The sequence below is a fragment of the Chelonoidis abingdonii genome, chromosome 1 (genome assembly GCF_003597395.2).
Source record: "Chelonoidis abingdonii isolate Lonesome George chromosome 1, CheloAbing_2.0, whole genome shotgun sequence".
In the NCBI taxonomy this organism is placed as follows: Eukaryota; Metazoa; Chordata; order Testudines; family Testudinidae; genus Chelonoidis; species Chelonoidis abingdonii.
In genome coordinates, this window is record NC_133769.1 from 370,735,981 (window position 1) to 370,745,671 (window position 9,691).

The 9,691-nt window shown below is 50.6% G+C and overlaps 1 pseudogene; it reads right to left on the reverse strand.

Annotated features, from left to right (window-relative positions):
- Positions 1-3,317: 3,317 nt before the first annotated feature.
- Positions 3,318-5,676, reverse strand: LOC116828678 (olfactory receptor 52K2-like; annotated as a pseudogene).
- Between the last annotated feature and the right edge of the window lie 4,015 nt (positions 5,677-9,691).

Here is a 9,691-nt window from a genome sequence, read left to right on the forward strand (position 1 = left end):
TTGAGCCTGATGATCTAGCCAGCTTTCTATCCACCTTATAGTCCATTCATCCAGCCCTTATTTCTTTAACTTGCTGGCAAGAATACTGTGGGAGATGGTATCAAAAGCTGTGCTGCTCAGCGCAGCAGGTTGGGAGCTGAACTTGTTCATGAAGACAGAGGTAAAAAAAGCATTGAGTATATGAGCTTTTTTCACATCCTCTGTCACTAGGTTGCCGCCCTCATTCAGTAAGGGGCCCACACTTTCCTTGACTTTCTTCTCGTTGCTAACATACCTGAAGAAAGTCACTGCACAGGCTAAGCTCCTGTCATGCCCCCAAGTCTCCAAACCCTTCACATGGACGGGAGAAGGTCCCAGGCGTCCCAGGCCCCTGGGAATGACTGTGCAGCTGGGGACACTTCCCTTGGGCCAAGGGAGGCCCTCCTCTGGCAGGGTATTGCTCACAATCCCCACTGGAGGGTTGCATCTTCACAGCCAAGATGGTATCTCAGTACCCATCAGCAAGGGTGGAGAGACCCCTCGGGTCTCAGTAGGTGCATTGGGCAAAGAAATCAAATCTCCCCTAGAGAACAGCAAGACAAATCCATTGTCACCAGCTCCACCTGGTCGCACTGCTGGGGTGGGGTTACGCCTGGTGAACCCAGCCTTGTTGCAGGGGAAGGACCACTCAGTCTCCCATGGTAACGATAGGGGAGACTGATTTCCTGCCCTGTGGAGACTCAGACACACCCCACCGCAGATGGAGAAAGCCCTTGATCTCATTAACAAGCCCTTCTGGGCCACACAGCTGCCCTTCCTTCCTAATCCCCTTCCAAACCATTCCACTTCCTCCTTGCCTCCTGCGCCGGGCCAGCTCCAGGGGTTTTTGCCACCTCAAGCATCGGGAAAAAAAAAGCCGCGATCACAATCAGTTCTACTGCTGCCACTTCACTCTTCGGCGACAATTCGGCTGCACGTCATTTCCTCTGAGAGGGACCAACAGACCGACTGCTGAATTCCCGCCGAAGTGCCCAGCAGGACGCCCCCTCCCCTTGGCTGCCCCAGGCACCTGCTTGCTGGGCTGGTACCTGGAGCCGGCCCTGCTCCTGAGACTCCAGTATCTGTTCCTACCCCTGCCAGGCTAGGGTCAGTGCCTGGATGGTCCCATCCCGGCTGTTCTCAGCTGCGTCTCACTCCTACTGCCTGTCCCTGCGGAAGCAAACAGCTGGGTGGGGGTTTGGCCCAGCAATGAAAACCCCAAGGATGGGCTGTGTCCTTGGGAAAAGCATTGCATTGGTGCTCAGGTATCATGGAAATCATAGAAATCTCAGGGTTGAAGGGACCTCAGGAGATTCTAGTCCAACCCCCCGCCAAAGCAGGACCAACCCCAATTAAATCATCACTAAACTCTTCAAACAATAACTAACTCCAGTCCTGAAAAGGGAACATCCAGCTTGCTGGATGGGATGAAAAGACCATGAACCTTGCTACTAAAATCCTTCTAGTCATGGGGGATGTTCCTGGAGCAGAACTCTGTTAAAAATCCTGCCCCTGAAAGGGGACTCCGGGACTGCAGAAGTGACAGGTTGCTGGGGAAAGAAGTTTTTGCTCCACATGGGGTGAGGGCTAGGATAGCAGAGAACTAGGGAATTGCAAACATTAGAAAACTGGCAGCTGGATCTGGACCCCTCACTTACCCAAGCTTGGGACAGGGTCAGGCCAGGAATGATGGGAACTTTCTCTGGCTGCGCTAGTTTTTTGGATGGTGTTCATGGGGAGAGTGTTACAAATTCTGACACTGTGTGTTGAGGGTGGGTTGGTGCTCTGGAGTTACGCATGGGAGAGAGGTACATTCTTACACTTTGCTCTGGAGTTCGCAAATAGCGCTGAACCAGCAGGGAGAGGAGAGAAATGCTTGCAGAAGTGGCCAGGGAAAGGCGTGAGCTGCACCTCCCCTGGGAGTGACTGTAGAGGAAAGCAGCCCCTTCAGGGCTCCCCCATTCCTCCCAGTCTGGGCTCTCTAACTGCTGTGAATGTGTAATACTATGTATATGTAAGAGGACTGTTGCCCCCTTACTAACATTCAGTGGGGGTGTTTTGGTTGCCAGCTCCCCAGCAGTAAAAGGGGAGGGGTCGATGGGAAATCAGGACCCTGAGACACTCCCCAAGAACAATGGGGGAGAGGCCAGTGCTCCCGGTTAGCTTGATTGACAGGGCAAGCAAGTTAATGAGAGAAATCAGGAGCCAGGGGGGACGCGGCCTCCATGAGAGAGCTGGAATTGCCTGGGTCAGACAGAGTGGGGCAGAGCTAAGGAGAGAGCAGGGGCCTGAGCTGAGCTGGGGAGCAGAGCTGGGCCTGCCAGAGGGGCAGAAAAGCAGCCTAGGAGCAGGTCAGAGCTGGGAGCAGAGTCACAGAAGCAGCCCACAGAGCAGACCTGCCCTGGGAGCAGAGCTGCAGGCACAGAGCCAGAGACACAGCCCAGGTAGAGCAGATCCTGTGCTGGGAGCAGGACTGCAGCCACAGAGCCAGAGGGGCCAGAGACGCAGCATCAGTGCTGAGGATGAGTGAACTGGGGCTGGAGCCAGGTGTGGTGAGCAACTGGAGCCAGCCAAGGGGGACCTTGGGCAAAGGCCCAGTGCAGAAAGACATCCCCAGCCAAGGGTCCTTGCAGGCCAGGCTGGGAGAGGGCTGACACTGGGAAGAAGGGTCCCACCACCCAAAGCCTGGAGGTGTGTGTACCACCACCATTGCAAGTGTCCAACCCGCAGCCTCCCTGCAGCACAGCCAGGGCCTGAGAAGGAGACCTGGGACCTACCCGGAACAGACTGTGAACTGCCCTGACATTCCAGAGACACCGTTTGTGATTTTCCCTGCCACAGAGCAGGGTGATGTGGTTTTCCTTTAACCTTTCCCATTTTTTCCTTATTCTTTTTTTAATTAATTGTTGATTAAATAACTTGTATTTACTTTAAATCAGTGGGTCATAGAATATCAGGGTTGGAAGGGACCTCAGGAAGTATCTAGTCCAACCCTCTGCTCAAAGCAGGACCAATCCCCAAACAGATTTTTGCTCCAGATCCCTAAATGGCCCCCTCAAAGATTGAGCTCACACTTCTGGGCTTAGCAGGCTAATGCTCCAACCACTGAGCTATCCCTCAGGGAAGTGATCAGTGCTGAGAGACACCCTGTTCTAGGTGACCACAGCAGGATTGGGGGTTGAGCCCCCCAGAAATCCTGGGCCCAGCGTTATTGGGGTTATGAGGACTCTGCCAGACAGGAGAGTGGAAGGGGAGTCCTTAAGGGCAGGGAGGCCTCTGGATAAAGGACACAGCGAGGACTCAGATCCTTTCGTTGGCCCACTTCACCGGGGTAGTGCAGAAGCTGGGAAAGTTCCCCACAATGGCGGGGCTATTCCTCCGCTTACATATACTGAACTGCTTGGAATATATATTGCATGCGGGGGTCACAGCCATATCACTCTCAGGACATGAGAGAGACTAGCTGAGGGAGGTGATATCTTTTATTGGACCAACTTCTGTTGGTGAGAAAACTGTGGAAGACCAAAAACTTGTCCCTCTCACCAACCATCGCTCAGCCTGAGATTATGACCTGAGATTGGGACTGGATGTCTTTCTAAAAACATACATGCTCGAGCTGAACCCAAGATATAGGCTTAGTGCTGGGATCACTGAGTGAAGGACTGGGGATTGTGCTAGGCAGACGGTCAGATGAGATAGTCAGAAATGTTCCTTCTGGCCTGGGAACCTGTGAAAGATTCTCAGAGGGGAGAGGAGCAGAAGACTAGGCATGAGAGGGTGCAAGGGTAAGGGGAGAGGGGTAACCATCTGGGCGTGACAGGGCGTGTGCCGGGGACAGAGGAGCAGGCATCCTGTCTGTTTGGGTAGAATCCCCTGGGCCATAATGGTCTCTAGCTGTATGATGCACGATGAGGCCCTGATCTGGGCTGGGCCCGTGTAAATGACAAGTAATAACAATGTTCTAGCGTAGTGACAAGTCAAAGCCGTGTTGTGCTGCAGACCCAGACAAGCCTGTTTATTAGCCCTGCGGCTCAGCAAGGTTAAGGTGGGTTTCCATATTGGAGAGTGACTCAGCCGTCTGGATCTTGGGCCCTGCTGACCCTGATGTCACCCGCACGGACCTTACTCCCCAGGCACTGACTGTCCTGTGGGCCTTCAGGCTGCTTTCATGCCCAAAATGTGGAGCACCCTGTGCCAGATCCCCTGGGTTCTCACCCCGTAGATGATGGGGTTCATCATGGGAGGGAAAAGCAGGCACACGTTGGCGATGAGGATGTGAACGTGGGGAGTCACGTGGCTGAAGCAGTGGGAGAGGAAGGAGAAGAACGCAGGAGTGTAAAACAGCAGCGTGACACAGATGTGGGAGCTGCAGGTGCTGAGGGACTTGCACCGCGCCTCCTTGGGGGGAGTCTGAAGATGGCCCAGAGAATCAGCACCTAGGACAGGACAATCAGCAGCAGGTCTAAGCCGCCGGTGAAAAATGCTACAACCAGACTATAGGCTGTCATGACTGCAGTGTCCACACAGGCCAGTTTCACCAGTGCCATGAACTCACAATAGGTGTGAGAAATGATATTGGCCCTGCAGTATGGGAGCCGCTGCAGCAGGAATGGGTGTGGGCCCAGTAACAGGACTCCCCTCATCACAACACTCAGCCCTACCTTGGCTATGGCCCGACTGGTCAGGAGCCGAGTGTCGCAGTGGGTTACAGATAGCGACGTAGCGATCAAAGGCCATGGCCAGGATGAACCCGGACTCCATGGTTGACTGTGGGTGAAGGAGGTACATCTGGGCCAGGCAAGCGTTGGTGTGTATGGCCCGGTCACTGAACCAGAAAATGCAGAGGGTTTTGGGCAGGGTGGTGGTGGATACGACCAGGTTGGTGAGTGTCAGCATGGAATGGAAAAGGTACATGGGCTCGTGGAGGCTCGGCTTAGTCTTGATAACAGCCAGGAGGAGGCCATTCCCCAGGAGGGACAGAATGTAGACGGAGCAGAAGGGGATGGAGATCCAGACGTTCGCTGTCTCCAGTCCCGGGATGCCGAGGAGGAGGAAGGTGGAGGGGTGGGGCATGGTCCAGTTGGAAGCTGCCATGGTGGGGCCATTTGGGTCTGTTCAGCTCCACAGCACGGCTGCTTCCTGCCCCTGTGGCTAGGCACACACCAGAACAATGATTGCAGGGCTCCCTGCACAGAATGAAGGAACGCACTAGTCACCCCATGCCTTCGGCATCTCCCCGTTTATTGCCCCCACCCATTCCAGGCCTGAGACTGTAACCTTGCGATTTATGGAGCACCCAAAACTGCCTGATGAGCTCCTGCCCCAAACAGCTCCAATGAAATGGGACCCAACTCTGAATGTAGAGGGGAAAGTCTGGTGAGCAGAGACTGAGGGGGGTGGGGAATGGGCTGCACCGCACCCCACCCCTCCCCTTTTCCCATCAGCTGAAGTGACCAGCGGTGGGACAGCTGACACTGGCACTGACAGTGTCATCATTATGTTCAGCGTTAACTCCGGCGCTGCGTGGGGGAGTTCAGCCCCTTTACAGCCACGGTCTCAGGCTGTCTGCGGGGAGGGGGCACATGAACCCAGTGAGCAGGCAGCTTCCTACAGACTGATCACATTACTGCTCCTCCAGCGCAGGCAGAGACTGTGTAGTCTGGGGAGCAGGGCTGTCAGACCCGCGGACTGGGGCTTACACGTGCTGCGGCCACCCCTGTGTGCCTTGCAAATAGAGCATCACGTCTAACGGCTGACATGAGCCAGGCGATCCCAAACAGCCCCCCACAGGCACCCTCTGCCCCCTGCGCCCTCCTGGGGTGATCTAGGGAACCATTTCCCCCACATCCCCTGGGGGTGGGATGCCCGGGGGCCTGCGCTGCGCTCTGTGTTATGTCATGGAGCTCACATTCAATGCTCAGGTGACTTTTAGTTGAATAGCTCAGCTCAAGAGCCCTCCCCAGGGCTGGCCGCAGCCTGCAGCTCCCCTCACTGGAAATGTACGGGATGTCTGCTGTCTCTGGCCACACCCGCTGATGTATTCAAGGTTGGCAGGTTCCCACAGGCCATGAGCACGGAGACCCTTAGGGTCAGGCTCTAAAGATGAGCTCGAGGAAGCCAGAAGGGCGAGTCCTGCATGGGGCGTGTGAGCGCAGAGAAAGGTTCAGCTGGGCAGTGGCTGCATGAGGCAGAGCTAGCTGGGGGCTCTGCTTTGAGAGGGAACCAGTTGCTCCCGGGAGTGGGAAAGCTCTGAACAGCAGGAGAGCAGCTCTGCGTATTGGCTTCCTCTAGCAGAGGAGGCCTGGTCTGGGAAGCTGGTCCAGCTCCGAGCACAGAGGCAGATGATCTTGTATCTCTCCCTGCCTGTTGGACGTTTGCACTGGGTTTTGGGGTGCTGCTCTCTCCCCGCTGGGGCTATTCACATTCTCTTTAAGCTCCTGTGAGCAAGACTCATCAGGGGAGCTCAGGCAGAAAAGTATAATCACCCCCATCCCTCCTACAGCAGGAAGGCAGGCAGGGAATGGTCTGGGCAGCTGAGTCCCACTCCCCCAGCCAGGCCACCGCTGATGTGCCTGGCTCTGATCTGTCTCAGCACCGACGAGGAGTGTGATCACCAGTGACTACTCTGACTAGTGAGGACACTAGCTAATGCAAGGGGCATTCCCCCCGTCTGTCCCCTTGTCCTCCGTGACTCTCCCCCTGCATCTCCCCTGGATCTGTTCAGCTCCATCTCTTGGGTCTGTCAAACATATTGGAGAGACAAACCCATACTAATATCCAATAATTTTTATTCATATTATTAATTAATTAAAAAATAATCAAATAAAATTAAAATTAAGCAAATAAATTATATCAACACTACTAACACGCCCCAAATCAGGCTACATGGCATAGGTGTTTAATGACTTCTTTATTTTGGTTTTCACCAAGACGTTTAGTGGTGTTTGGATACCTAACATAGAGAATGCCAGTGAAAATGGGGTAGGTTCAGATGCTAAAATAGGAAACCAACAAATTAAAAGTTACTTGAACAAGTTAGATGTCTTGAAGTCACAAGGGCAGAATGAAATGCATCCTAGAATACTCTGAAGGAGCTGATTGAGGAGATATCTGAGCCATTAGTTATTATCTTTGACAAGTGATGGGAGACATGGGAGATTCCGGAAGATGGAAAAAGAGCACATATAGTGCCTGCCTATAAAAAGAGAAATAAGGGCACTCCAGACAATTAATGACCAGTCAGCTTAACTTCTGTACCTGGTAAGATAATGTACCAATTTATTAAGAAATCAATTTGCAAACATCTAGAAGATAATAAAGTGATAAGCATGGATTCGTCAAGAAGAAAACATGTCAAACCAACCTCATAGCTTTCTTGGACAGGGTAACAAGCCCTGTGCATGTGGGGAAGCAGTAGACGTGATATATCTAGAACTAGAAGATAGTACAGCTTTTGATAGAGTTTCACATAACCTTCTCATTAGGAAACTAGGGAAATACAAACTAAGTTGAGCTACTGTAAGGTGGGTGCATAACTGGCTGGATAACCGCCCCCAGAGAGTAGTTATCAATGGCTCACAGTGATGCTGGAAGGGCATAGCAAGTGGGGTTCTTCAGGGATCAGTTCTGGGTTACCTTCTTTTCAATGTTTTCATCAACGATCTAGATCATGGCAGAGAAAGTGCACTTATGTTTGCAGATAATAAAAGTTGGGAGGGGTTGGAAGTTTTTGGAGAATCAGATAAACATTCAAAATGATCTGGAAAAACTGGAGCAAAGAATGATTAGGGGTCTTGAAAACATGAGCTATGAGGGAAAAATGAAAAAGACAGGCTTGTTTAGACTGAAAAGGAGAAGATTGTGGGGAGGATAATAACAGTTTTCATATAGCTATAAATTTTTACAAAGAGGGAGAAAAAGTGTTCACCTTAACCTCTGAGAGAAGACAAGAAGCAGTGAACTTAAATTGCAGCAAAGGAGGTTTAGGTTGGACATTAGGAAAAATGTTTCAAAAACTGCAAATGCAAGGTTGGGTTATATTAGCAGAAGTCAAGTGGGTTAGATCTCAGCTGGAGTTATGTATCCAATTAACAGAAAGGATGTAGAGAACCTGGAAAGGATCCACAGGCAATTAAGAAATGTTACACAAGAGATGGAATACAAACAGTATGAGCAAGCCAAAGGAACCAGTATGTTTATTTGGAAAGGAGAAGGTCAATGGGGGACAGGATAGTGGTATTCAAACACTCGAAAGGCTGCCATAAAAAGATGAAGGAAAGTTATTCCGTCTTATCACAGAGGGGCAGGACAAGAAGCAATGAGTTAAAATTCCAGCCTAGCAGATTTAAATTAAATTTCAGGAATATCTTCCTAACTTTAACTACAGGAGGTCAATGGAACAGACTCCTTGGGAAGTCATGAAAGCTCCTTCTGTGGAAGTTTTCTAAAGTCGTGTGAATGGCCATCAGTCTTAGATGACTAAGACAAAACAAATTCTGCATCTTGTCAGAGGATAGACTAGCTGTCCTTTGCATTCCCGTCTAACTCCATGGCTCTATCATTCTCTAATGTGAAAACCTAGTGTAGACCAGGCCTGACTCAGAAACACGTCTTTCGGCTCAATCCTGAGGTAACAGAGTGAAATTTAATGGGTCTGTGTTTTATAAGAGGTCAGACTAGATGATCAGCTGGTCCCTTCTGACCTTAAACCCTATGGACCTATTGATAAAGAAAGAAGACCAGGCATTTATATTTAATGTGTCTCATATCATTAACAAGGGAAGATTTAGTTAAACTGAAAGTCTGAACATATAACATTGAGAAAAGGTAATTGCTACCATAATTCCTGTTTGGCCTGTAGAACTCCTTGCTACCAACATTATTGGAGGGAAGAGCATAGAAGAATGGGATTCATAAATGGACTGGCCATTGGAGGTGGTACTGGTGGCATCACCTGTAGTTGAGGCTGTTTGACACCTTCCATTAGAAGACCTCATTTCCAGTTGCTTATAAATATGCCAGATTTCTGGAGTTTGTTCTCAAATATCAAACGTTGGGTGTCTGCTTCAAGAAGAATTATGTTTTTTTTTTAAAAAAAGTTTCAGGCATAACATTTCAGCAGACTTCTCGAATGAAGCTAGGAGAAATAAGTGTTATCCATATTGAAAAATTTTCATTATTGTTCTAGTGAGGAGCCCTAGCAGCTCCAAGATTTGTGTCAGATAAAAGACAGGTGACAGCCCCTGTTCCTCTGCCGCATTAATAGAAAGAGACCTGATACGGAAGAGGAGAGAGTGACAGTCCCTGTGAATTAACACACAGATGGCTCCTGACATCTGTACTCAGTTCTTGCTCCAATGGAAATTTTGCCTCACTGGAGCCTGAGGAAAGCATGGGCCGTAGTTTCAGAATTTGGCCTTGTATTGCACATCTACTAACAGCTTTCATCCTAAAGGATTCACTGTGCCACTGAACTGCACCACCTTGGGGCTGGAGGCCATTAGGCACGATAAAGAGGATGGCACAGAAAAGAGTGAAATTTTGGCCAGTGATTCTTTAGCAAACTCATCATTTATGGCAAGGGCCCTTGGATGTTCCATGGTTGTGCAGAGTGGAAAGGACCACAGACTTTACTCTCCCATCACACCCACGTTGCAGAAAGATTGTCGATTGG